Source organism: Phyllobates terribilis, unplaced genomic scaffold (assembly GCF_046119375.1).
Source record: "Phyllobates terribilis strain yellow unplaced genomic scaffold, ASM4611937v1 Scaffold_40__1_contigs__length_11209783, whole genome shotgun sequence".
Classification (NCBI taxonomy): domain Eukaryota; kingdom Metazoa; phylum Chordata; class Amphibia; order Anura; family Dendrobatidae; genus Phyllobates; species Phyllobates terribilis.
The window spans coordinates 8245137-8270578 of record NW_027362800.1 but is presented as its reverse complement, the minus strand read 5'-3'; the positions used below and the strand labels follow the sequence as shown (position 1 = coordinate 8270578).

General features: G+C 45.0%; 19 non-coding genes across 19 annotated transcripts; all 19 read left to right on the top strand.

Moving 5' to 3' along the window:
* The first annotated feature begins 1088 nt into the window (after positions 1–1088).
* LOC141189565 (U2 spliceosomal RNA) lies at positions 1089–1279 on the top strand. Its single transcript, XR_012263618.1, has one exon. It is a non-coding gene; the product is annotated as a U2 spliceosomal RNA (small nuclear RNA).
* A 1115-nt stretch (positions 1280–2394) lies between these two features.
* On the top strand, positions 2395–2585 carry LOC141189564 (U2 spliceosomal RNA). Its single transcript, XR_012263617.1, has one exon. It is a non-coding gene; the product is annotated as a U2 spliceosomal RNA (small nuclear RNA).
* Positions 2586–3708: 1123 nt separating this feature from the next.
* Positions 3709–3899, top strand: LOC141184357 (U2 spliceosomal RNA). The gene has a single exon (XR_012259120.1). It is a non-coding gene; the product is annotated as a U2 spliceosomal RNA (small nuclear RNA).
* Positions 3900–5021: 1122 nt separating this feature from the next.
* On the top strand, positions 5022–5212 carry LOC141189563 (U2 spliceosomal RNA). Its single transcript, XR_012263616.1, has one exon. It is a non-coding gene; the product is annotated as a U2 spliceosomal RNA (small nuclear RNA).
* Positions 5213–6327: 1115 nt separating this feature from the next.
* LOC141184441 (U2 spliceosomal RNA) lies at positions 6328–6518 on the top strand. Its single transcript, XR_012259195.1, has one exon. It is a non-coding gene; the product is annotated as a U2 spliceosomal RNA (small nuclear RNA).
* Positions 6519–7638: 1120 nt separating this feature from the next.
* LOC141189562 (U2 spliceosomal RNA) lies at positions 7639–7829 on the top strand. Its single transcript, XR_012263615.1, has one exon. It is a non-coding gene; the product is annotated as a U2 spliceosomal RNA (small nuclear RNA).
* A 1115-nt stretch (positions 7830–8944) lies between these two features.
* Positions 8945–9135, top strand: LOC141185228 (U2 spliceosomal RNA). Its single transcript, XR_012259910.1, has one exon. It is a non-coding gene; the product is annotated as a U2 spliceosomal RNA (small nuclear RNA).
* Positions 9136–10255: 1120 nt separating this feature from the next.
* LOC141189561 (U2 spliceosomal RNA) lies at positions 10256–10446 on the top strand. The gene has a single exon (XR_012263614.1). It is a non-coding gene; the product is annotated as a U2 spliceosomal RNA (small nuclear RNA).
* A 1121-nt stretch (positions 10447–11567) lies between these two features.
* Positions 11568–11758, top strand: LOC141189560 (U2 spliceosomal RNA). Its single transcript, XR_012263613.1, has one exon. It is a non-coding gene; the product is annotated as a U2 spliceosomal RNA (small nuclear RNA).
* A 1121-nt stretch (positions 11759–12879) lies between these two features.
* Positions 12880–13069, top strand: LOC141185524 (U2 spliceosomal RNA). Its single transcript, XR_012260179.1, has one exon. It is a non-coding gene; the product is annotated as a U2 spliceosomal RNA (small nuclear RNA).
* Positions 13070–14192: 1123 nt separating this feature from the next.
* LOC141189559 (U2 spliceosomal RNA) lies at positions 14193–14383 on the top strand. The gene has a single exon (XR_012263612.1). It is a non-coding gene; the product is annotated as a U2 spliceosomal RNA (small nuclear RNA).
* A 1120-nt stretch (positions 14384–15503) lies between these two features.
* On the top strand, positions 15504–15694 carry LOC141189558 (U2 spliceosomal RNA). The gene has a single exon (XR_012263611.1). It is a non-coding gene; the product is annotated as a U2 spliceosomal RNA (small nuclear RNA).
* Positions 15695–16815: 1121 nt separating this feature from the next.
* On the top strand, positions 16816–17006 carry LOC141184593 (U2 spliceosomal RNA). The gene has a single exon (XR_012259334.1). It is a non-coding gene; the product is annotated as a U2 spliceosomal RNA (small nuclear RNA).
* A 1118-nt stretch (positions 17007–18124) lies between these two features.
* LOC141189555 (U2 spliceosomal RNA) lies at positions 18125–18315 on the top strand. The gene has a single exon (XR_012263609.1). It is a non-coding gene; the product is annotated as a U2 spliceosomal RNA (small nuclear RNA).
* Positions 18316–19435: 1120 nt separating this feature from the next.
* LOC141189554 (U2 spliceosomal RNA) lies at positions 19436–19626 on the top strand. Its single transcript, XR_012263608.1, has one exon. It is a non-coding gene; the product is annotated as a U2 spliceosomal RNA (small nuclear RNA).
* A 1119-nt stretch (positions 19627–20745) lies between these two features.
* On the top strand, positions 20746–20936 carry LOC141185241 (U2 spliceosomal RNA). The gene has a single exon (XR_012259922.1). It is a non-coding gene; the product is annotated as a U2 spliceosomal RNA (small nuclear RNA).
* A 1119-nt stretch (positions 20937–22055) lies between these two features.
* LOC141189553 (U2 spliceosomal RNA) lies at positions 22056–22246 on the top strand. The gene has a single exon (XR_012263607.1). It is a non-coding gene; the product is annotated as a U2 spliceosomal RNA (small nuclear RNA).
* Positions 22247–23365: 1119 nt separating this feature from the next.
* Positions 23366–23556, top strand: LOC141185240 (U2 spliceosomal RNA). Its single transcript, XR_012259921.1, has one exon. It is a non-coding gene; the product is annotated as a U2 spliceosomal RNA (small nuclear RNA).
* Positions 23557–24675: 1119 nt separating this feature from the next.
* Positions 24676–24866, top strand: LOC141189552 (U2 spliceosomal RNA). Its single transcript, XR_012263606.1, has one exon. It is a non-coding gene; the product is annotated as a U2 spliceosomal RNA (small nuclear RNA).
* Positions 24867–25442: the final 576 nt, after the last annotated feature.

Sequence of the window (25442 nt, the reverse complement as noted above, 5' to 3'; positions counted from 1 at the left end):
AATTCAATGCTTTTTGTTCATTTTGCTTGTTTGTCGGATTTTGGGATGGACTCTTTGGCTTTGCTTTTCTTCTCCTCATTGGATTTTTCATGTTAAAAGTTGCAGAAGCCAGATGACAAGCTCATTTTGGTTCAACTTCAGCAACTGTGCATTGCATTGCCATGTAATGTAATGTAATGCAATGCTATCTATCTAGCTCTCCCTCTATACTTCCTTTTGGATAAACAGACATATTAGGCAAGCATTTTGGAGCTTTCACCTAAATAACTACAGGTGGTGAGATAAGCTGCACAATATAATTGACCTTTCAGTATATTGTTGCACACACACCATCTATTTAGCAAATGCCCTTGTTATCAACAGCAGCCTTTTAAACTCACCTGAGCTAACAGGTATGTGAGCTGGTTACTCTGCTGCGCTTAAAATTTCTTTTTTGGTTTGCTACAATGCCTTTTCTGAAACGTTGTCTCCCTCTGCTGGAACACTGACTTCTTTCATTTAATGCCTGCAGACTATAAAAGAGAAACCAACCCAAAAAGTTTGGTTGATTAGTCTGTGGCATTCTTTTAAACTGTTGCTTATGGCGGTCTCTGTGAGCTTCTCAGTGACATTCAGCCATCCAGGTATCCCGCCTGCAGTAGACGGAATGTGGCAATGGAACGCTGGCTGCGCGTGTCATAATAGGCTCTGAGCCTTTATATACCTGCGCACAGCAGCAGCCACCTTCAGTCTGCTGCTGGACAGCCAGCAGCAGCAGCAGCAGGAGAGGTAATTAATCAGCAACCCTCCTGCTAAGGGTAGACAGCTGCTCGTTTCACCCCCCCCCCCGCCTTAATTGGTTCTCCTCCCTTCCAACGGTGTTGAGGCGGGTGGGAACAGCCGGGGGTTGAGGGTACTGTGCTAAAAGAGGTGGAGTTATGCAGATCTAAAACGCGTGGATTGCAGCAGCAGCAAGCCGAAAAGTGCAGGCATGTGAGGGATCTAGAGGTTGACAGCATGTCTTCTTAACGGGAGTCCAGGTGGCCATCTCCACAAATGGACTTTTCAGAATCCTTGGGTGGCACCGTAGTCGGAAACCAATTCTGGTTATCGCTTCTCGGCCTTTTGGCTAAGATCAAGTGTAGTATCTGTTCTTATCAGTTTAATATCTGATACGTCCCCTATCTGGGGACCATATATTAAATGGATTTTTAGAACAGGGAGATGGAAAAAGAGCTTGCTCTGTCCACTCCACGCATTGACCTGGTATTGCAGTATCTCCAGGACCGGTGCACCCCTTCTTTAATGCAGTTTCTAAAATCAGAAAGAATTGAATTCAATGCTTTTTGTTCATTTTGCTTGTTTGTCGGATTTTGGGATGGACTCTTTGGCTTTGCTTTTCTTCTCCTCATTGGATTTTTCATGTTAAAAGTTGCAGAAGCCAGATGACAAGCTCATTTTGGTTCAACTTCAGCAACTGTGCATTGCATTGCCATGTAATGTAATGTAATGCAATGCTATCTATCTAGCTCTCCCTCTATACTTCCTTTTGGATAAACAGACATATTAGGCAAGCATTTTGGAGCTTTCACCTAAATAACTACAGGTGGTGAGATAAGCTGCACAATATAATTGACCTTTCAGTATATTGTTGCACACACACCATCTATTTAGCAAATGCCCTTGTTATCAACAGCAGCCTTTTAAACTCACCTGAGCTAACAGGTATGTGAGCTGGTTACTCTGCTGCGCTTAAAATTTCTTTTTTGGTTTGCTACAATGCCTTTTCTGAAACGTTGTCTCCCTCTGCTGGAACACTGACTTCTTTCATTTAATGCCTGCAGACTATAAAAGAGAAACCAACCCAAAAAGTTTGGTTGATTAGTCTGTGGCATTCTTTTAAACTGTTGCTTATGGCGGTCTCTGTGAGCTTCTCAGTGACATTCAGCCATCCAGGTATCCCGCCTGCAGTAGACGGAATGTGGCAATGGAACGCTGGCTGCGCGTGTCATAATAGGCTCTGAGCCTTTATATACCTGCGCACAGCAGCAGCCACCTTCAGTCTGCTGCTGGACAGCCAGCAGCAGCAGGAGAGGTAATTAATCAGCAACCCTCCTGCTAAGGGTAGACAGCTGCTCGTTCCACCCCCCCCCCCGCCTTAATTGGTTCTCCTCCATTCCAACGGTGTTGAGGCGGGTGGGAACAGCCGGGGGTTGAGGGTACTGTGCTAAAAGAGGTGGAGTTATGCAGATCTAAAACGCGTGGATTGCAGCAGCAGCAAGCCGAAAAGTGCAGGCATGTGAGGGATCTAGAGGTTGACAGCATGTCTTCTTAACGGGAGTCCAGGTGGCCATCTCCACAAATGGACTTTTCAGAATCCTTGGGTGGCACCGTAGTCGGAAACCAATTCTGGTTATCGCTTCTCGGCCTTTTGGCTAAGATCAAGTGTAGTATCTGTTCTTATCAGTTTAATATCTGATACGTCCCCTATCTGGGGACCATATATTAAATGGATTTTTAGAACAGGGAGATGGAAAAAGAGCTTGCTCTGTCCACTCCACGCATTGACCTGGTATTGCAGTATCTCCAGGACCGGTGCACCCCTTCTTTAATGCAGTTTCTAAAATCAGAAAGAATTGAATTCAATGCTTTTTGTTCATTTTGCTTGTTTGTCGGATTTTGGGATGGACTCTTTGGCTTTGCTTTTCTTCTCCTCATTGGATTTTTCATGTTAAAAGTTGCAGAAGCCAGATGACAAGCTCATTTTGGTTCAACTTCAGCAACTGTGCATTGCATTGCCATGTAATGTAATGTAATGCAATGCTATCTATCTAGCTCTCCCTCTATACTTCCTTTTGGATAAACAGACATATTAGGCAAGCATTTTGGAGCTTTCACCTAAATAAATACAGGTGGTGAGATAAGTTGCACAATATAATTGACCTTTCAGTATATTGTTGCACACACACCATCTATTTAGCAAATGCCCTTGTTATCAACAGCAGCCTTTTAAACTCACCTGAGCTAACAGGTATGTGAGCTGGTTACTCTGCTGCGCTTAAAATTTCTTTTTTGGTTTGCTACAATGCCTTTTCTGAAACGTTGTCTCCCTCTGCTGGAACACTGACTTCTTTCATTTAATGCCTGCAGACTATAAAAGAGAAACCAACCCAAAAAGTTTGGTTGATTAGTCTGTGGCATTCTTTTAAACTGTTGCTTATGGCGGTCTCTGTGAGCTTCTCAGTGACATTCAGCCATCCAGGTATCCCGCCTGCAGTAGACGGAATGTGGCAATGGAACGCTGGCTGCGCGTGTCATAATAGGCTCTGAGCCTTTATATACCTGCGCACAGCAGCAGCCACCTTCAGTCTGCTGCTGGACAGCCAGCAGCAGCAGCAGCAGGAGAGGTAATTAATCAGCAACCCTCCTGCTAAGGGTAGACAGCTGCTCGTTCCACCCCCCCCCCCCCGCCTTAATTGGTTCTCCTCCCTTCCAACGGTGTTGAGGCGGGTGGGAACAGCCGGGGGTTGAGGGTACTGTGCTAAAAGAGGTGGAGTTATGCAGATCTAAAACGCGTGGATTGCAGCAGCAGCAAGCCGAAAAGTGCAGGCATGTGAGGGATCTAGAGGTTGACAGCATGTCTTCTTAACGGGAGTCCAGGTGGCCATCTCCACAAATGGACTTTTCAGAATCCTTGGGTGGCACCGTAGTCGGAAACCAATTCTGGTTATCGCTTCTCGGCCTTTTGGCTAAGATCAAGTGTAGTATCTGTTCTTATCAGTTTAATATCTGATACGTCCCCTATCTGGGGACCATATATTAAATGGATTTTTAGGACAGGGAGATGGAAAAAGAGCTTGCTCTGTCCACTCCACGCATTGACCTGGTATTGCAGTATCTCCAGGACCGGTGCACCCCTTCTTTAATGCAGTTTCTAAAATCAGAAAGAATTGAATTCAATGCTTTTTGTTCATTTTGCTTGTTTGTCGGATTTTGGGATGGACTCTTTGGCTTTGCTTTTCTTCTCCTCATTGGATTTTTCATGTTAAAAGTTGCAGAAGCCAGATGACAAGCTCATTTTGGTTCAACTTCAGCAACTGTGCATTGCATTGCCATGTAATGTAATGTAATGCAATGCTATCTATCTAGCTCTCCCTCTATACTTCCTTTTGGATAAACAGACATATTAGGCAAGCATTTTGGAGCTTTCACCTAAATAACTACAGGTGGTGAGATAAGCTGCACAATATAATTGACCTTTCAGTATATTGTTGCACACACACCATCTATTTAGCAAATGCCCTTGTTATCAACAGCAGCCTTTTAAACTCACCTGAGCTAACAGGTATGTGAGCTGGTTACTCTGCTGCGCTTAAAATTTCTTTTTTGGTTTGCTACAATGCCTTTTCTGAAACGTTGTCTCCCTCTGCTGGAACACTGACTTCTTTCATTTAATGCCTGCAGACTATAAAAGAGAAACCAACCCAAAAAGTTTGGTTGATTAGTCTGTGGCATTCTTTTAAACTGTTGCTTATGGCGGTCTCTGTGAGCTTCTCAGTGACATTCAGCCATCCAGGTATCCCGCCTGCAGTAGACGGAATGTGGCAATGGAACGCTGGCTGCGCGTGTCATAATAGGCTCTGAGCCTTTATATACCTGCACACAGCAGCAGCCACCTTCAGTCTGCTGCTGGACAGCCAGCAGCAGCAGCAGCAGGAGAGGTAATTAATCAGCAACCCTCCTGCTAAGGGTAGACAGCTGCTCGTTCCACCCCCCCCCCCCGCCTTAATTGGTTCTCCTCCCTTCCAACGGTGTTGAGGCGGGTGGGAACAGCCGGGGGTTGAGGGTACTGTGCTAAAAGAGGTGGAGTTATGCAGATCTAAAACGCGTGGATTGCAGCAGCAGCAAGCCGAAAAGTGCAGGCATGTGAGGGATCTAGAGGTTGACAGCATGTCTTCTTAACGGGAGTCCAGGTGGCCATCTCCACAAATGGACTTTTCAGAATCCTTGGGTGGCACCGTAGTCGGAAACCAATTCTGATTATCGCTTCTCGGCCTTTTGGCTAAGATCAAGTGTAGTATCTGTTCTTATCAGTTTAATATCTGATACGTCCCCTATCTGGGGACCATATATTAAATGGATTTTTAGAACAGGGAGATGGAAAAAGAGCTTGCTCTGTCCACTCCACGCATTGACCTGGTATTGCAGTATCTCCAGGACCGGTGCACCCCTTCTTTAATGCAGTTTCTAAAATCAGAAAGAATTGAATTCAATGCTTTTTGTTCATTTTGCTTGTTTGTCGGATTTTGGGATGGACTCTTTGGCTTTGCTTTTCTTCTCCTCATTGGATTTTTCATGTTAAAAGTTGCAGAAGCCAGATGACAAGCTCATTTTGGTTCAACTTCAGCAACTGTGCATTGCATTGCCATGTAATGTAATGTAATGCAATGCTATCTATCTAGCTCTCCCTCTATACTTCCTTTTGGATAAACAGACATATTAGGCAAGCATTTTGGAGCTTTCACCTAAATAACTACAGGTGGTGAGATAAGCTGCACAATATAATTGACCTTTCAGTATATTGTTGCACACACACCATCTATTTAGCAAATGCCCTTGTTATCAACAGCAGCCTTTTAAACTCACCTGAGCTAACAGGTATGTGAGCTGGTTACTCTGCTGCGCTTAAAATTTCTTTTTTGGTTTGCTACAATGCCTTTTCTGAAACGTTGTCTCCCTCTGCTGGAACACTGACTTCTTTCATTTAATGCCTGCAGACTATAAAAGAGAAACCAACCCAAAAAGTTTGGTTGATTAGTCTGTGGCATTCTTTTAAACTGTTGCTTATGGCGGTCTCTGTGAGCTTCTCAGTGACATTCAGCCATCCAGGTATCCCGCCTGCAGTAGACGGAATGTGGCAATGGAACGCTGGCTGCGCGTGTCATAATAGGCTCTGAGCCTTTATATACCTGCGCACAGCAGCAGCCACCTTCAGTCTGCTGCTGGACAGCCAGCAGCAGCAGGAGAGGTAATTAATCAGCAACCCTCCTGCTAAGGGTAGACAGCTGCTCGTTCCACCCCCACCCCCGCCTTAATTGGTTCTCCTCCCTTCCAACGGTGTTGAGGCGGGTGGGAACAGCCGGGGGTTGAGGGTACTGTGCTAAAAGAGGTGGAGTTATGCAGATCTAAAACGCGTGGATTGCAGCAGCAGCAAGCCGAAAAGTGCAGGCATGTGAGGGATCTAGAGGTTGACAGCATGTCTTCTTAACGGGAGTCCAGGTGGCCATCTCCACAAATGGACTTTTCAGAATCCTTGGGTGGCACCGTAGTCGGAAACCAATTCTGGTTATCGCTTCTCGGCCTTTTGGCTAAGATCAAGTGTAGTATCTGTTCTTATCAGTTTAATATCTGATACGTCCCCTATCTGGGGACCATATATTAAATGGATTTTTAGAACAGGGAGATGGAAAAAGAGCTTGCTTTGTCCACTCCACGCATTGACCTGGTATTGCAGTATCTCCAGGACCGGTGCACCCCTTCTTTAATGCAGTTTCTAAAATCAGAAAGAATTGAATTCAATGCTTTTTGTTCATTTTGCTTGTTTGTCGGATTTTGGGATGGACTCTTTGACTTTGCTTTTCTTCTCCTCATTGGATTTTTCATGTTAAAAGTTGCAGAAGCCAGATGACAAGCTCATTTTGGTTCAACTTCAGCAACTGTGCATTGCATTGCCATGTAATGTAATGTAATGCAATGCTATCTATCTAGCTCTCCCTCTATACTTCCTTTTGGATAAACAGACATATTAGGCAAGCATTTTGGAGCTTTCACCTAAATAACTACAGGTGGTGAGATAAGCTGCACAATATAATTGACCTTTCAGTATATTGTTGCACACACACCATCTATTTAGCAAATGCCCTTGTTATCAACAGCAGCCTTTTAAACTCACCTGAGCTAACAGGTATGTGAGCTGGTTACTCTGCTGCGCTTAAAATTTCTTTTTTGGTTTGCTACAATGCCTTTTCTGAAACGTTGTCTCCCTCTGCTGGAACACTGACTTCTTTCATTTAATGCCTGCAGTCTATAAAAGAGAAACCAACCCAAAAAGTTTGGTTGATTAGTCTGTGGCATTCTTTTAAACTGTTGCTTATGGCGGTCTCTGTGAGCTTCTCAGTGACATTCAGCCATCCAGGTATCCCGCCTGCAGTAGACGGAATGTGGCAATGGAACGCTGGCTGCGCGTGTCATAATAGGCTCTGAGCCTTTATATACCTGCGCACAGCAGCAGCCACCTTCAGTCTGCTGCTGGACAGCCAGCAGCAGCAGCAGCAGGAGAGGTAATTAATCAGCAACCCTCCTGCTAAGGGTAGACAGCTGCTCGTTCCACCCCCCCCCCGCCTTAATTGGTTCTCCTCCCTTCCAACGGTGTTGAGGCGGGTGGGAACAGCCGGGGGTTGAGGGTACTGTGCTAAAAGAGGTGGAGTTATGCAGATCTAAAACGCGTGGATTGCAGCAGCAGCAAGCCGAAAAGTGCAGGCATGTGAGGGATCTAGAGGTTGACAGCATGTCTTCTTAACGGGAGTCCAGGTGGCCATCTCCACAAATGGACTTTTCAGAATCCTTGGGTGGCACCGTAGTCGGAAACCAATTCTGGTTATCGCTTCTCGGCCTTTTGGCTAAGATCAAGTGTAGTATCTGTTCTTATCAGTTTAATATCTGATACGTCCCCTATCTGGGGACCATATATTAAATGGATTTTTAGAACAGGGAGATGGAAAAAGAGCTTGCTCTGTCCACTCCACGCATTGACCTGGTATTGCAGTATCTCCAGGACCGGTGCACCCCTTCTTTAATGCAGTTTCTAAAATCAGAAAGAATTGAATTCAATGCTTTTTGTTCATTTTGCTTGTTTGTCGGATTTTGGGATGGACTCTTTGGCTTTGCTTTTCTTCTCCTCATTGGATTTTTCATGTTAAAAGTTGCAGAAGCCAGATGACAAGCTCATTTTGGTTCAACTTCAGCAACTGTGCATTGCATTGCCATGTAATGTAATGTAATGCAATGCTATCTATCTAGCTCTCCCTCTATACTTCCTTTTGGATAAACAGACATATTAGGCAAGCATTTTGGAGCTTTCACCTAAATAACTACAGGTGGTGAGATAAGCTACACAATATAATTGACCTTTCAGTATATTGTTGCACACACACCATCTATTTAGCAAATGCCCTTGTTATCAACAGCAGCCTTTTAAACTCACCTGAGCTAACAGGTATGTGAGCTGGTTACTCTGCTGCGCTTAAAATTTCTTTTTTGGTTTGCTACAATGCCTTTTCTGAAACGTTGTCTCCCTCTGCTGGAACACTGACTTCTTTCATTTAATGCCTGCAGACTATAAAAGAGAAACCAACCCAAAAAGTTTGGTTGATTAGTCTGTGGCATTCTTTTAAACTGTTGCTTATGGCGGTCTCTGTGAGCTTCTCAGTGACATTCAGCCATCCAGGTATCCCGCCTGCAGTAGACGGAATGTGGCAATGGAACGCTGGCTGCGCGTGTCATAATAGGCTCTGAGCCTTTATATACCTGCGCACAGCAGCAGCCACCTTCAGTCTGCTGCTGGACAGCCAGCAGCAGCAGGAGAGGTAATTAATCAGCAACCCTCCTGCTAAGGGTAGACAGCTGCTCGTTCCACCCCCCCCCCCGCCTTAATTGGTTCTCCTCCCTTCCAACGGTGTTGAGGCGGGTGGGAACAGCCGGGGGTTGAGGGTACTGTGCTAAAAGAGGTGGAGTTATGCAGATCTAAAACGCGTGGATTGCAGCAGCAGCAAGCCGAAAAGTGCAGGCATGTGAGGGATCTAGAGGTTGACAGCATGTCTTCTTAACGGGAGTCCAGGTGGCCATCTCCACAAATGGACTTTTCAGAATCCTTGGGTGGCACCGTAGTCGGAAACCAATTCTGGTTATCGCTTCTCGGCCCTTTGGCTAAGATCAAGTGTAGTATCTGTTCTTATCAGTTTAATATCTGATACGTCCCCTATCTGGGGACCATATATTAAATGGATTTTTAGAACAGGGAGATGGAAAAAGAGCTTGCTCTGTCCACTCCACGCTTTGACCTGGTATTGCAGTATCTCCAGGACCGGTGCACCCCTTCTTTAATGCAGTTTCTAAAATCAGAAAGAATTGAATTCAATGCTTTTTGTTCATTTTGCTTGTTTGTCGGATTTTGGGATGGACTCTTTGGCTTTGCTTTTCTTCTCCTCATTGGATTTTTCATGTTAAAAGTTGCAGAAGCCAGATGACAAGCTCATTTTGGTTCAACTTCAGCAACTGTGCATTGCATTGCCATGTAATGTAATGTAATGCAATGCTATCTATCTAGCTCTCCCTCTATACTTCCTTTTGGATAAACAGACATATTAGGCAAGCATTTTGGAGCTTTCACCTAAATAACTACAGGTGGTGAGATAAGCTGCACAATATAATTGACCTTTCAGTATATTGTTGCACACACACCATCTATTTAGCAAATGCCCTTGTTATCAACAGCAGCCTTTTAAACTCACCTGAGCTAACAGGTATGTGAGCTGGTTACTCTGCTGCGCTTAAAATTTCTTTTTTGGTTTGCTACAATGCCTTTTCTGAAACGTTGTCTCCCTCTGCTGGAACACTGACTTCTTTCATTTAATGCCTGCAGACTATAAAAGAGAAACCAACCCAAAAAGTTTGGTTGATTAGTCTGTGGCATTCTTTTAAACTGTTGCTTATGGCGGTCTCTGTGAGCTTCTCAGTGACATTCAGCCATCCAGGTATCCCGCCTGCAGTAGACGGAATGTGGCAATGGAACGCTGGCTGCGCGTGTCATAATAGGCTCTGAGCCTTTATATACCTGCGCACAGCAGCAGCCACCTTCAGTCTGCTGCTGGACAGCCAGCAGCAGCAGCAGCAGGAGAGGTAATTAATCAGCAACCCTCCTGCTAAGGGTAGACAGCTGCTCGTTCCACCCCCCCCCCGCCTTAATTGGTTCTCCTCCCTTCCAACGGTGTTGAGGCGGGTGGGAACAGCCGGGGGTTGAGGGTACTGTGCTAAAAGAGGTGGAGTTATGCAGATCTAAAACGCGTGGATTGCAGCAGCAGCAAGCCGAAAAGTGCAGGCATGTGAGGGATCTAGAGGTTGACAGCATGTCTTCTTAACGGGAGTCCAGGTGGCCATCTCCACAAATGGACTTTTCAGAATCCTTGGGTGGCACCGTAGTCGGAAACTAATTCTGGTTATCGCTTCTCGGCCTTTTGGCTAAGATCAAGTGTAGTATCTGTTCTTATCAGTTTAATATCTGATACGTCCCCTATCTGGGGACCATATATTAAATGGATTTTTAGAACAGGGAGATGGAAAAAGAGCTTGCTCTGTCCACTCCACGCATTGACCTGGTATTGCAGTATCTCCAGGACCGGTGCACCCCTTCTTTAATGCAGTTTCTAAAATCAGAAAGAATTGAATTCAATGCTTTTTGTTCATTTTGCTTGTTTGTCGGATTTTGGGATGGACTCTTTGGCTTTGCTTTTCTTCTCCTCATTGGATTTTTCATGTTAAAAGTTGCAGAAGCCAGATGACAAGCTCATTTTGGTTCAACTTCAGCAACTGTGCATTGCATTGCCATGTAATGTAATGTAATGCAATGCTATCTATCTAGCTCTCCCTCTATACTTCCTTTTGGATAAACAGACATATTAGGCAAGCATTTTGGAGCTTTCACCTAAATAACTACAGGTGGTGAGATAAGCTGCACAATATAATTGACCTTTCAGTATATTGTTGCACACACACCATCTATTTAGCAAATGCCCTTGTTATCAACAGCAGCCTTTTAAACTCACCTGAGCTAACAGGTATGTGAGCTGGTTACTCTGCTGCGCTTAAAATTTCTTTTTTGGTTTGCTACAATGCCTTTTCTGAAACGTTGTCTCCCTCTGCTGGAACACTGACTTCTTTCATTTAATGCCTGCAGACTATAAAAGAGAAACCAACCCAAAAAGTTTGGTTGATTAGTCTGTGGCATTCTTTTAAACGGTTGCTTATGGCGGTCTCTGTGAGCTTCTCAGTGACATTCAGCCATCCAGGTATCCCGCCTGCAGTAGACGGAATGTGGCAATGGAACGCTGGCTGCGCGTGTCATAATAGGCTCTGAGCCTTTATATACCTGCGCACAGCAGCAGCCACCTTCAGTCTGCTGCTGGACAGCCAGCAGCAGCAGCAGCAGGAGAGGTAATTAATCAGCAACCCTCCTGCTAAGGGTAGACAGCTGCTCGTTCCACCCCCCCCCCCGCCTTAATTGGTTCTCCTCCCTTCCAACGGTGTTGAGGCGGGTGGGAACAGCCGGGGGTTGAGGGTACTGTGCTAAAAGAGGTGGAGTTATGCAGATCTAAAACGCGTGGATTGCAGCAGCAGCAAGCCGAAAAGTGCAGGCATGTGAGGGATCTAGAGGTTGACAGCATGTCTTCTTAACGGGAGTCCAGGTGGCCATCTCCACAAATGGACTTTTCAGAATCCTTGGGTGGCACCGTAGTCGGAAACCAATTCTGGTTATCGCTTCTCGGCCTTTTGGCTAAGATCAAGTGTAGTATCTGTTCTTATCAGTTTAATATCTGATACGTCCCCTATCTGGGGACCATATATTAAATGGATTTTTAGAACAGGGAGATGGAAAAAGAGCTTGCTCTGTCCACTCCACGCATTGACCTGGTATTGCAGTATCTCCAGGACCGGTGCACCCCTTCTTTAATGCAGTTTCTAAAATCAGAAAGAATTGAATTCAATGCTTTTTGTTCATTTTGCTTGTTTGTCGGATTTTGGGATGGACTCTTTGGCTTTGCTTTTCTTCTCCTCATTGGATTTTTCATGTTAAAAGTTGCAGAAGCCAGATGACAAGCTCATTTTGGTTCAACTTCAGCAACTGTGCATTGCATTGCCATGTAATGTAATGTAATGCAATGCTATCTATCTAGCTCTCCCTCTATACTTCCTTTTGGATAAACAGACATATTAGGCAAGCATTTTGGAGCTTTCACCTAAATAACTACAGGTGGTGAGATAAGCTGCACAATATAATTGACCTTTCAGTATATTGTTGCACACACACCATCTATTTAGCAAATGCCCTTGTTATCAACAGCAGCCTTTTAAACTCACCTGAGCTAACAGGTATGTGAGCTGGTTACTCTGCTGCGCTTAAAATTTCTTTTTTGGTTTGCTACAATGCCTTTTCTGAAACGTTGTCTCCCTCTGCTGGAACACTGACTTCTTTCATTTAATGCTTGCAGACTATAAAAGAGAAACCAACCCAAAAAGTTTGGTTGATTAGTCTGTGGCATTCTTTTAAACTGTTGCTTATGGCGGTCTCTGTGAGCTTCTCAGTGACATTCAGCCATCCAGGTATCCCGCCTGCAGTAGACGGAATGTGGCAATGGAACGATGGCTGCGCGTGTCATAATAGGCTCTGAGCCTTTATATACCTGCGCACAGCAGCAGCCACCTTCAGTCTGCTGCTGGACAGCCAGCAGCAGCAGCAGCAGGAGAGGTAATTAATCAGCAACCCTCCTGCTAAGGGTAGACAGCTGCTCGTTCCACCCCCCCCCCCGCCTTAATTGGTTCTCCTCCCTTCCAACGGTGTTGAGGCGGGTGGGAACAGCCGGGGGTTGAGGGTACTGTGCTAAAAGAGGTGGAGTTATGCAGATCTAAAACGCGTGGATTGCAGCAGCAGCAAGCCGAAAAGTGCAGGCATGTGAGGGATCTAGAGGTTGACAGCATGTCTTCTTAACGGGAGTCCAGGTGGCCATCTCCACAAATGGACTTTTCAGAATCCTTGGGTGGCACCGTAGTCGGAAACCAATTCTGGTTATCGCTTCTCGGCCTTTTGGCTAAGATCAAGTGTAGTATCTGTTCTTATCAGTTTATATCTGATACGTCCCCTATCTGGGGACCATATATTAAATGGATTTTTAGAACAGGGAGATGGAAAAAGAGCTTGCTCTGTCCACTCCACGCATTGACCTGGTATTGCAGTATCTCCAGGACCGGTGCACCCCTTCTTTAATGCAGTTTCTAAAATCAGAAAGAATTGAATTCAATGCTTTTTGTTCATTTTGCTTGTTTGTCGGATTTTGGGATGGACTCTTTGGCTTTGCTTTTCTTCTCCTCATTGGATTTTTCATGTTAAAAGTTGCAGAAGCCAGATGACAAGCTCATTTTGGTTCAACTTCAGCAACTGTGCATTGCATTGCCATGTAATGTAATGTAATGCAATGCTATCTATCTAGCTCTCCCTCTATACTTCCTTTTGGATAAACAGACATATTAGGCAAGCATTTTGGAGCTTTCACCTAAATAACTACAGGTGGTGAGATAAGCTGCACAATATAATTGACCTTTCAGTATATTGTTGCACACACACCATCTATTTAGCAAATGCCCTTGTTATCAACAGCAGCCTTTTAAACTCACCTGAGCTAACAGGTATGTGAGCTGGTTACTCTGCTGTGCTTAAAATTTCTTTTTTGGTTTGCTACAATGCCTTTTCTGAAACGTTGTCTCCCTCTGCTGGAACACTGACTTCTTTCATTTAATGCCTGCAGACTATAAAAGAGAAACCAACCCAAAAAGTTTGGTTGATTAGTCTGTGGCATTCTTTTAAACTGTTGCTTATGGCGGTCTCTGTGAGCTTCTCAGTGACATTCAGCCATCCAGGTATCCCGCCTGCAGTAGACGGAATGTGGCAATGGAACGCTGGCTGCGCGTGTCATAATAGGCTCTGAGCCTTTATATACCTGCGCACAGCAGCAGCCACCTTCAGTCTGCTGCTGGACAGCCAGCAGCAGCAGCAGCAGGAGAGGTAATTAATCAGCAACCCTCCTGCTAAGGGTAGACAGCTGCTCGTTCCACCCCCCCCCCCCCGCCTTAATTGGTTCTCCTCCCTTCCAACGGTGTTGAGGCGGGTGGGAACAGCCGGGGGTTGAGGGTACTGTGCTAAAAGAGGTGGAGTTATGCAGATCTAAAACGCGTGGATTGCAGCAGCAGCAAGCCGAAAAGTGCAGGCATGTGAGGGATCTAGAGGTTGACAGCATGTCTTCTTAACGGGAGTCCAGGTGGCCATCTCCACAAATGGACTTTTCAGAATCCTTGGGTGGCACCGTAGTCGGAAACCAATTCTGGTTATCGCTTCTCGGCCTTTTGGCTAAGATCAAGTGTAGTATCTGTTCTTATCAGTTTAATATCTGATACGTCCCCTATCTGGGGACCATATATTAAATGGATTTTTAGAACAGGGAGATGGAAAAAGAGCTTGCTCTGTCCACTCCACGCATTGACCTGGTATTGCAGTATCTCCAGGACCGGTGCACCCCTTCTTTAATGCAGTTTCTAAAATCAGAAAGAATTGAATTCAATGCTTTTTGTTCATTTTGCTTGTTTGTCGGATTTTGGGATGGACTCTTTGGCTTTGCTTTTCTTCTCCTCATTGGATTTTTCATGTTAAAAGTTGCAGAAGCCAGATGACAAGCTCATTTTGGTTCAACTTCAGAAACTGTGCATTGCATTGCCATGTAATGTAATGTAATGCAATGCTATCTATCTAGCTCTCCCTCTATACTTCCTTTTGGATAAACAGACATATTAGGCAAGCATTTTGGAGCTTTCACCTAAATAACTACAGGTGGTGAGATAAGCTGCACAATATAATTGACCTTTCAGTATATTGTTGCACACACACCATCTATTTAGCAAATGCCCTTGTTATCAACAGCAGCCTTTTAAACTCACCTGAGCTAACAGGTATGTGAGCTGGTTACTCTGCTGCGCTTAAAATTTCTTTTTTGGTTTGCTACAATGCCTTTTCTGAAACGTTGTCTCCCTCTGCTGGAACACTGACTTCTTTCATTTAATGCCTGCAGACTATAAAAGAGAAACCAACCCAAAAAGTTTGGTTGATTAGTCTGTGGCATTCTTTTAAACTGTTGCTTATGGCGGTCTCTGTGAGCTTCTCAGTGACATTCAGCCATCCAGGTATCCCGCCTGCAGTAGACGGAATGTGGCAATGGAACGCTGGCTGCGCGTGTCATAATAGGCTCTGAGCCTTTATATACCTGCGCACAGCAGCAGCCACCTTCAGTCTGCTGCTGGACAGCCAGCAGCAGCAGCAGCAGGAGAGGTAATTAATCAGCAACCCTCCTGCTAAGGGTAGACAGCTGCTCGTTCCACCCCCCCCCCGCCTTAATTGGTTCTCCTCCCTTCCAACGGTGTTGAGGCGGGTGGGAACAGCCGGGGGTTGAGGGTACTGTGCTAAAAGAGGTGGAGTTATGCAGATCTAAAACGCGTGGATTGCAGCAGCAGCAAGCCGAAAAGTGCAGGCATGTTAGGGATCTAGAGGTTGACAGCATGTCTTCTAAACGGGAGTCCAGGTGGCCATCTCCACAAATGGACTTTTCAGAATCCTTGGGTGGCACCGTAGTCGGAAACCAATTCTGGTTATCGCTTCTCGGCCTTTTGGCTAAGATCAAGTGTAGTATCTGTTCTTATCAGTTTAATATCTGATACGTCCCCTATCTGGGGACCATATATTAAATGGATTTTTAGAACAGGGAGATGGAAAAAGAGCTTGCTCTGTCCACTCCACGCATTGACCTGGTATTGCAGTATCTCCAGGACCGGTGCACCCCTTCTTTAATGCAGTTTCTAAAATCAGAAAGAATTGAATTCAATGCTTTTTGTTCATTTTGCTTGTTTGTCGGATTTTGGGATGGACTCTTTGGCTTTGCTTTTCTTCTCCTCATTGGATTTTTCATGTTAAAAGTTGCAGAAGCCAGATGACAAGCTCATTTTGGTTCAACTTCAGCAACTGTGCATTGCATTGCCATGTAATGTAATGTAATGCAATGCTATCTATCTAGCTCTCCCTCTATACTTCCTTTTGGATAAACAGACATATTAGGCAAGCATTTTGGAGCTTTCACCTAAATAACTACAGGTGGTGAGATAAGCTGCACAATATAATTGACCTTTCAGTATATTGTTGCACACACACCATCTATTTAGCAAATGCCCTTGTTATCAACAGCAGCCTTTTAAACTCACCTGAGCTAACAGGTATGTGAGCTGGTTACTCTGCTGCGCTTAAAATTTCTTTTTTGGTTTGCTACAATGCCTTTTCTGAAACGTTGTCTCCCTCTGCTGGAACACTGACTTCTTTCATTTAATGCCTGCAGTCTATAAAAGAGAAACCAACCCAAAAAGTTTGGTTGATTAGTCTGTGGCATTCTTTTAAACTGTTGCTTATGGCGGTCTCTGTGAGCTTCTCAGTGACATTCAGCCATCCAGGTATCCCGCCTGCAGTAGACGGAATGTGGCAATGGAACGCTGGCTGCGCGTGTCATAATAGGCTCTGAGCCTTTATATACCTGCGCACAGCAGCAGCCACCTTCAGTCTGCTGCTGGACAGCCAGCAGCAGCAGCAGCAGGAGAGGTAATTAATCAGCAACCCTCCTGCTAAGGGTAGACAGCTGCTCGTTCCACCCCACCCCCCGCCTTAATTGGTTCTCCTCCCTTCCAACGGTGTTGAGGCGGGTGGGAACAGCCGGGGGTTGAGGGTAGTGTGCTAAAAGAGGTGGAGTTATGCAGATCTAAAACGCGTGGATTGCAGCAGCAGCAAGCCGAAAAGTGCAGGCATGTGAGGGATCTAGAGGTTGACAGCATGTCTTCTTAACGGGAGTCCAGGTGGCCATCTCCACAAATGGACTTTTCAGAATCCTTGGGTGGCACCGTAGTCGGAAACCAATTCTGGTTATCGCTTCTCGGCTTTTTGGCTAAGATCAAGTGTAGTATCTGTTCTTATCAGTTTAATATCTGATACGTCCCCTATCTGGGGACCATATATTAAATGGATTTTTAGAACAGGGAGATGGAAAAAGAGCTTGCTCTGTCCACTCCACGCATTGACCTGGTATTGCAGTATCTCCAGGACCGGTGCACCCCTTCTTTAATGCAGTTTCTAAAATCAGAAAGAATTGAATTCAATGCTTTTTGTTCATTTTGCTTGTTTGTCGGATTTTGGGATGGACTCTTTGGCTTTGCTTTCTTCTCCTCATTGGATTTTTCATGTTAAAAGTTGCAGAAGCCAGATGACAAGCTCATTTTGGTTCAACTTCAGCAACTGTGCATTGCATTGCCATGTAATGTAATGTAATGCAATGCTATCTATCTAGCTCTCCCTCTATACTTCCTTTTGGATAAACAGACATATTAGGCAAGCATTTTGGAGCTTTCACCTAAATAACTACAGGTGGTGAGATAAGCTGCACAATATAATTGACCTTTCAGTATATTGTTGCACACACACCATCTATTTAGCAAATGCCCTTGTTATCAACAGCAGCCTTTTAAACTCACCTGAGCTAACAGGTATGTGAGCTGGTTACTCTGCTGCGCTTAAAATTTCTTTTTTGGTTTGCTACAATGCCTTTTCTGAAACGTTGTCTCCCTCTGCTGGAACACTGACTTCTTTCATTTAATGCCTGCAGACTATAAAAGAGAAACCAACCCAAAAAGTTTGGTTGATTAGTCTGTGGCATTCTTTTAAACTGTTGCTTATGGCGGTCTCTGTGAGCTTCTCAGTGACATTCAGCCATCCAGGTATCCCGCCTGCAGTAGACGGAATGTGGCAATGGAACGCTGGCTGCGCGTGTCATAATAGGCTCTGAGCCTTTATATACCTGCGCACAGCAGCAGCCACCTTCAGTCTGCTGCTGGACAGCCAGCAGCAGCAGCAGCAGGAGAGGTAATTAATCAGCAACCCTCCTGCTAAGGGTAGACAGCTGCTCGTTCCACCCCCCCCCGCCTTAATTGGTTCTCCTCCCTTCCAACGGTGTTGAGGCGGGTGGGAACAGCCGGGGGTTGAGGGTACTGTGCTAAAAGAGGTGGAGTTATGCAGATCTAAAACGCGTGGATTGCAGCAGCAGCAAGCCGAAAAGTGCAGGCATGTGAGGGATCTAGAGGTTGACAGCATGTCTTCTTAACGGGAGTCCAGGTGGCCATCTCCACAAATGGACTTTTCAGAATCCTTGGGTGGCACCGTAGTCGGAAACCAATTCTGGTTATCGCTTCTCGGCCTTTTGGCTAAGATCAAGTGTAGTATCTGTTCTTATCAGTTTAATATCTGATACGTCCCCTATCTGGGGACCATATATTAAATGGATTTTTAGAACAGGGAGATGGAAAAAGAGCTTGCTCTGTCCACTCCACGCATTGACCTGGTATTGCAGTATCTCCAGGACCGGTGCACCCCTTCTTTAATGCAGTTTCTAAAATCAGAAAGAATTGAATTCAATGCTTTTTGTTCATTTTGCTTGTTTGTCGGATTTTGGGATGGACTCTTTGGCTTTGCTTTTCTTCTCCTCATTGGATTTTTCATGTTAAAAGTTGCAGAAGCCAGATGACAAGCTCATTTTGGTTCAACTTCAGCAACTGTGCATTGCATTGCCATGTAATGTAATGTAATGCAATGCTATCTATCTAGCTCTCCCTCTATACTTCCTTTTGGATAAACAGACATATTAGGCAAGCATTTTGGAGCTTTCACCTAAATAACTACAGGTGGTGAGATAAGCTGCACAATATAATTGACCTTTCAGTATATTGTTGCACACACACCATCTATTTAGCAAATGCCCTTGTTATCAACAGCAGCCTTTTAAACTCACCTGAGCTAACAGGTATGTGAGCTGGTTACTCTGCTGCGCTTAAAATTTCTTTTTTGGTTTGCTACAATGCCTTTTCTGAAACGTTGTCTCCCTCTGCTGGAACACTGACTTCTTTCATTTAATGCCTGCAGACTATAAAAGAGAAACCAACCCAAAAAGTTTGGTTGATTAGTCTGTGGCATTCTTTTAAACTGTTGCTTATGGCGGTCTCTGTGAGCTTCTCAGTGACATTCAGCCATCCAGGTATCCCGCCTGCAGTAGACGGAATGTGGCAATGGAACGCTGGCTGCGCGTGTCATAATAGGCTCTGAGCCTTTATATACCTGCGCACAGCCGCAGCCACCTTCAGTCTGCTGCTGGACAGCCAGCAGCAGCAGCAGCAGGAGAGGTAATTAATCAGCAACCCTCCTGCTAAGGGTAGACAGCTGCTCGTTCCACCCCCCCCCCGCCTTAATTGGTTCTCCTCCCTTCCAACGGTGTTGAGGCGGGTGGGAACAGCTGGGGGTTGAGGGTACTGTGCTAAAAGAGGTGGAGTTATGCAGATCTAAAACGCGTGGATTGCAGCAGCAGCAAGCCGAAAAGTGCAGGCATGTTAGGGATCTAGAGGTTGACAGCATGTCTTCTTAACGGGAGTCCAGGTGGCCATCTCCACAAATGGACTTTTCAGAATCCTTGGGTGGCACCGTAGTCGGAAACCAATTCTGGTTATCGCTTCTCGGCCTTTTGGCTAAGATCAAGTGTAGTATCTGTTCTTATCAGTTTAATATCTGATACGTCCCCTATCTGGGGACCATATATTAAATGGATTTTTAGAACAGGGAGATGGAAAAAGAGCTTGCTCTGTCCACTCCACGCATTGACCTGGTATTGCAGTATCTCCAGGACCGGTGCACCCCTTCTTTAATGCAGTTTCTAAAATCAGAAAGAATTGAATTCAATGCTTTTTGTTCATTTTGCTTGTTTGTCGGATTTTGGGATGGACTCTTTGGCTTTGCTTTTCTTCTCCTCATTGGATTTTTCATGTTAAAAGTTGCAGAAGCCAGATGACAAGCTCATTTTGGTTCAACTTCAGAAACTGTGCATTGCATTGCCATGTAATGTAATGTAATGCAATGCTATCTATCTAGCTCTCCCTCTATACTTCCTTTTGGATAAACAGACATATTAGGCAAGCATTTTGGAGCTTTCACCTAAATAACTACAGGTGGTGAGATAAGCTGCACAATATAATTGACCTTTCAGTATATTGTTGCACACACACCATCTATTTAGCAAATGCCCTTGTTATCAACAGCAGCCTTTTAAACTCACCTGAGCTAACAGGTATGTGAGCTGGTTACTCTGCTGCGCTTAAAATTTCTTTTTTGGTTTGCTACAATGCCTTTTCTGAAACGTTGTCTCCCTCTGCTGGAACACTGACTTCTTTCATTTAATGCCTGCAGACTATAAAAGAGAAACCAACCCAAAAAGTTTGGTTGATTAGTCTGTGGCATTCTTTTAAACTGTTGCTTATGGCGGTCTCTGTGAGCTTCTCAGTGACATTCAGCCATCCAGGTATCCCGCCTGCAGTAGACGGAATGTGGCAATGGAACGCTGGCTGCGCGTGTCATAATAGGCTCTGAGCCTTTATATACCTGCGCACAGCAGCAGCCACCTTCAGTCTGCTGCTGGACAGCCAGCAGCAGCAGCAGCAGGAGAGGTAATTAATCAGCAACCCTCCTGCTAAGGGTAGACAGCTGCTCGTTCCACCCCCCCCCGCCTTAATTGGTTCTCCTCCCTTCCAACGGTGTTGAGGCGGGTGGGAACAGCCGGGGGTTGAGGGTACTGTGCTAAAAGAGGTGGAGTTATGCAGATCTAAAACGCGTGGATTGCAGCAGCAGCAAGCCGAAAAGTGCAGGCATGTGAGGGATCTAGAGGTTGACAGCATGTCTTCTTAACGGGAGTCCAGGTGGCCATCTCCACAAATGGACTTTTCAGAATCCTTGGGTGGCACCGTAGTCGGAAACCAATTCTGGTTATCGCTTCTCGGCCTTTTGGCTAAGGTCAAGTGTAGTATCTGTTCTTATCAGTTTAATATCTGATACGTCCCCTATCTGGGGACCATATATTAAATGGATTTTTAGAACAGGGAGATGGAAAAAGAGCTTGCTCTGTCCACTCCACGCATTGACCTGGTATTGCAGTATCTCCAGGACCGGTGCACCCCTTCTTTAATGCAGTTTCTAAAATCAGAAAGAATTGAATTCAATGCTTTTTGTTCATTTTGCTTGTTTGTCGGATTTTGGGATGGACTCTTTGGCTTTGCTTTTCTTCTCCTCATTGGATTTTTCATGTTAAAAGTTGCAGAAGCCAGATGACAAGCTCATTTTGGTTCAACTTCAGCAACTGTGCATTGCATTGCCATGTAATGTAATGTAATGCAATGCTATCTATCTAGCTCTCCCTCTATACTTCGTTTTGGATAAACAGACATATTAGGCAAGCATTTTGGAGCTTTCACCTAAATAACTACAGGTGGTGAGATAAGCTGCACAATATAATTGACCTTTCAGTATATTGTTGCACACACACCATCTATTTAGCAAATGCCCTTGTTATCAACAGCAGCCTTTTAAACTCACCTGAGCTAACAGGTATGTGAGCTGGTTACTCTGCTGCGCTTAAAATTTCTTTTTTGGTTTGCTACAATGCCTTTTCTGAAACGTTGTCTCCCTCTGCTGGAACACTGACTTCTTTCATTTAATGCCTGCAGTCTATAAAAGAGAAACCAACCCAAAAAGTTTGGTTGATTAGTCTGTGGCATTCTTTTAAACTGTTGCTTATGGCGGTCTCTGTGAGCTTCTCAGTGACATTCAGCCATCCAGGTATCCCGCCTGCAGTAGACGGAATGTGGCAATGGAACGCTGGCTGCGCGTGTCATAATAGGCTCTGAGCCTTTATATACCTGCGCACAGCAGCAGCCACCTTCAGTCTGCTGCTGGACAGCCAGCAGCAGCAGCAGCAGGAGAGGTAATTAATCAGCAACCCTCCTGCTAAGGGTAGACAGCTGCTCGTTCCACCCCCCCCCGCCTTAATTGGTTCTCCTCCCTTCCAACGGTGTTGAGGCGGGTGGGAACAGCCGGGGGTTGAGGGTACTGTGCTAAAAGAGGTGGAGTTATGCAGATCTAAAACGCGTGGATTGCAGCAGCAGCAAGCCGAAAAGTGCAGGCATGTTAGGGATCTAGAGGTTGACAGCATGTCTTCTTAACGGGAGTCCAGGTGGCCATCTCCACAAATGGACTTTTCAGAATCCTTGGGTGGCACCGTAGTCGGAAACCAATTCTGGTTATCGCTTCTCGGCCTTTTGGCTAAGATCAAGTGTAGTATCTGTTCTTATCAGTTTAATATCTGATACGTCCCCTATCTGGGGACCATATATTAAATGGATTTTTAGAACAGGGAGATGGAAAAAGAGCTTGCTCTGTCCACTCCACGCATTGACCTGGTATTGCAGTATCTCCAGGACCGGTGCACCCCTTCTTTAATGCAGTTTCTAAAATCAGAAAGAATTGAATTCAATGCTTTTTGTTCATTTTGCTTGTTTGTCGGATTTTGGGATGGACTCTTTGGCTTTGCTTTTCTTCTCCTCATTGGATTTTTCATGTTAAAAGTTGCAGAAGCCAGATGACAAGCTCATTTTGGTTCAACTTCAGAAACTGTGCATTGCATTGCCATGTAATGTAATGTAATGCAATGCTATCTATCTAGCTCTCCCTCTATACTTCCTTTTGGATAAACAGACATATTAGGCAAGCATTTTGGAGCTTTCACCTAAATAACTACAGGTGGTGAGATAAGCTGCACAATATAATTGACCTTTCAGTATATTGTTGCACACACACCATCTATTTAGCAAATGCCCTTGTTATCAACAGCAGCCTTTTAAACTCACCTGAGCTAACAGGTATGTGAGCTGGTTACTCTGCTGCGCTTAAAATTTCTTTTTTGGTTTGCTACAATGCCTTTTCTGAAACGTTGTCTCCCTCTGCTGGAACACTGACTTCTTTCATTTAATGCCTGCAGACTATAAAAGAGAAACCAACCCAAAAAGTTTGGTTGATTAGTCTGTGGCATTCTTTTAAACTGTTGCTTATGGCGGTCTCTGTGAGCTTCTCAGTGACATTCAGCCATCCAGGTATCCCGCCTGCAGTAGACGGAATGTGGCAATGGAACGCTGGCTGCGCGTGTCATAATAGGCTCTGAGCCTTTATATACCTGCGCACAGCAGCAGCCACCTTCAGTCTGCTGCTGGACAGCCAGCAGCAGCAGCAGCAGGAGAGGTAATTAATCAGCAACCCTCCTGCTAAGGGTAGACAGCTGCTCGTTCCACCCCCCCCCGCCTTAATTGGTTCTCCTCCCTTCCAACGGTGTTGAGGCGGGTGGGAACAGCCGGGGGTTGAGGGTACTGTGCTAAAAGAGGTGGAGTTATGCAGATCTAAAACGCGTGGATTGCAGCAGCAGCAAGCCGAAAAGTGCAGGCATGTGAGGGATCTAGAGGTTGACAGCATGTCTTCTTAACGGGAGTCCAGGTGGCCATCTCCACAAATGGACTTTTCAGAATCCTTGGGTGGCACCGTAGTCGGAAACCAATTCTGGTTATCGCTTCTCGGCCTTTTGGCTAAGGTCAAGTGTAGTATCTGTTCTTATCAGTTTAATATCTGATACGTCCCCTATCTGGGGACCATATATTAAATGGATTTTTAGAACAGGGAGATGGAAAAAGAGCTTGCTCTGTCCACTCCACGCATTGACCTGGTATTGCAGTATCTCCAGGACCGGTGCACCCCTTCTTTAATGCAGTTTCTAAAATCAGAAAGAATTGAATTCAATGCTTTTTGTTCATTTTGCTTGTTTGTCGGATTTTGGGATGGACTCTTTGGCTTTGCTTTTCTTCTCCTCATTGGATTTTTCATGTTAAAAGTTGCAGAAGCCAGATGACAAGCTCATTTTGGTTCAACTTCAGCAACTGTGCATTGCATTGCCATGTAATGTAATGTAATGCAATGCTATCTATCTAGCTCTCCCTCTATACTTCGTTTTGGATAAACAGACATATTAGGCAAGCATTTTGGAGCTTTCACCTAAATAACTACAGGTGGTGAGATAAGCTGCACAATATAATTGACCTTTCAGTATATTGTTGCACACACACCATCTATTTAGCAAATGCCCTTGTTATCAACAGCAGCCTTTTAAACTCACCTGAGCTAACAGGTATGTGAGCTGGTTACTCTGCTGCGCTTAAAATTTCTTTTTTGGTTTGCTACAATGCCTTTTCTGAAACGTTGTCTCCCTCTGCTGGAACACTGACTTCTTTCATTTAATGCCTGCAGTCTATAAAAGAGAAACCAACCCAAAAAGTTTGGTTGATTAGTCTGTGGCATTCTTTTAAACTGTTGCTTATGGCGGTCTCTGTGAGCTTCTCAGTGACATTCAGCCATCCAGGTATCCCGCCTGCAGTAGACGGAATGTGGCAATGGAACGCTGGCTGCGCGTGTCATAATAGGCTCTGAGCCTTTATATACCTGCGCACAGCAGCAGCCACCTTCAGTCTGCTGCTGGACAGCCAGCAGCAGCAGCAGCAGGAGAGGTAATTAATCAGCAACCCTCCTGCTAAGGGTAGACAGCTGCTCGTTCCACCCCCCCCCGCCTTAATTGGTTCTCCTCCCTTCCAACGGTGTTGAGGCGGGTGGGAACAGCCGGGGGTTGAGGGTACTGTGCTAAAAGAGGTGGAGTTATGCAGATCTAAAACGCGTGGATTGCAGCAGCAGCAAGCCGAAAAGTGCAGGCATGTGAGGGATCTAGAGGTTGACAGCATGTCTTCTTAACGGGAGTTCAGGTGGCCATCTCCACAAATGGACTTTTCAGAATCCTTGGGTGGCACCGTAGTCGGAAACCAATTCTGGTTATCGCTTCTCGGCCTTTTGGCTAAGATCAAGTGTAGTATCTGTTCTTATCAGTTTAATATCTGATACGTCCCCTATCTGGGGACCATATATTAAATGGATTTTTAGAACAGGGAGATGGAAAAAGAGCTTGCTCTGTCCACTCCACGCATTGACCTGGTATTGCAGTATCTCCAGGACCGGTGCACCCCTTCTTTAATGCAGTTTCTAAAATCAGAAAGAATTGAATTCAATGCTTTTTGTTCATTTTGCTTGTTTGTCGGATTTTGGGATGGACTCTTTGGCTTTGCTTTCTTCTCCTCATTGGATTTTTCATGTTAAAAGTTGCAGAAGCCAGATGACAAGCTCATTTTGGTTCAACTTCAGCAACTGTGCATTGCATTGCCATGTAATGTAATGTAATGCAATGCTATCTATCTAGCTCTCCCTCTATACTTCCTTTTGGATAAACAGACATATTAGGCAAGCATTTTGGAGCTTTCACCTAAATAACTACAGGTGGTGAGATAAGCTGCACAATATAATTGACCTTTCAGTATATTGTTGCACACACACCATCTATTTAGCAAATGCCCTTGTTATCAACAGCAGCCTTTTAAACTCACCTGAGCTAACAGGTATGTGAGCTGGTTACTCTGCTGCGCTTAAAATTTCTTTTTTGGTTTGCTACAATGCCTTTTCTGAAACGTTGTCTCCCTCTGCTGGAACACTGACTTCTTTCATTTAATGCCTGCAGACTATAAAAGAGAAACCAACCCAAAAAGTTTGG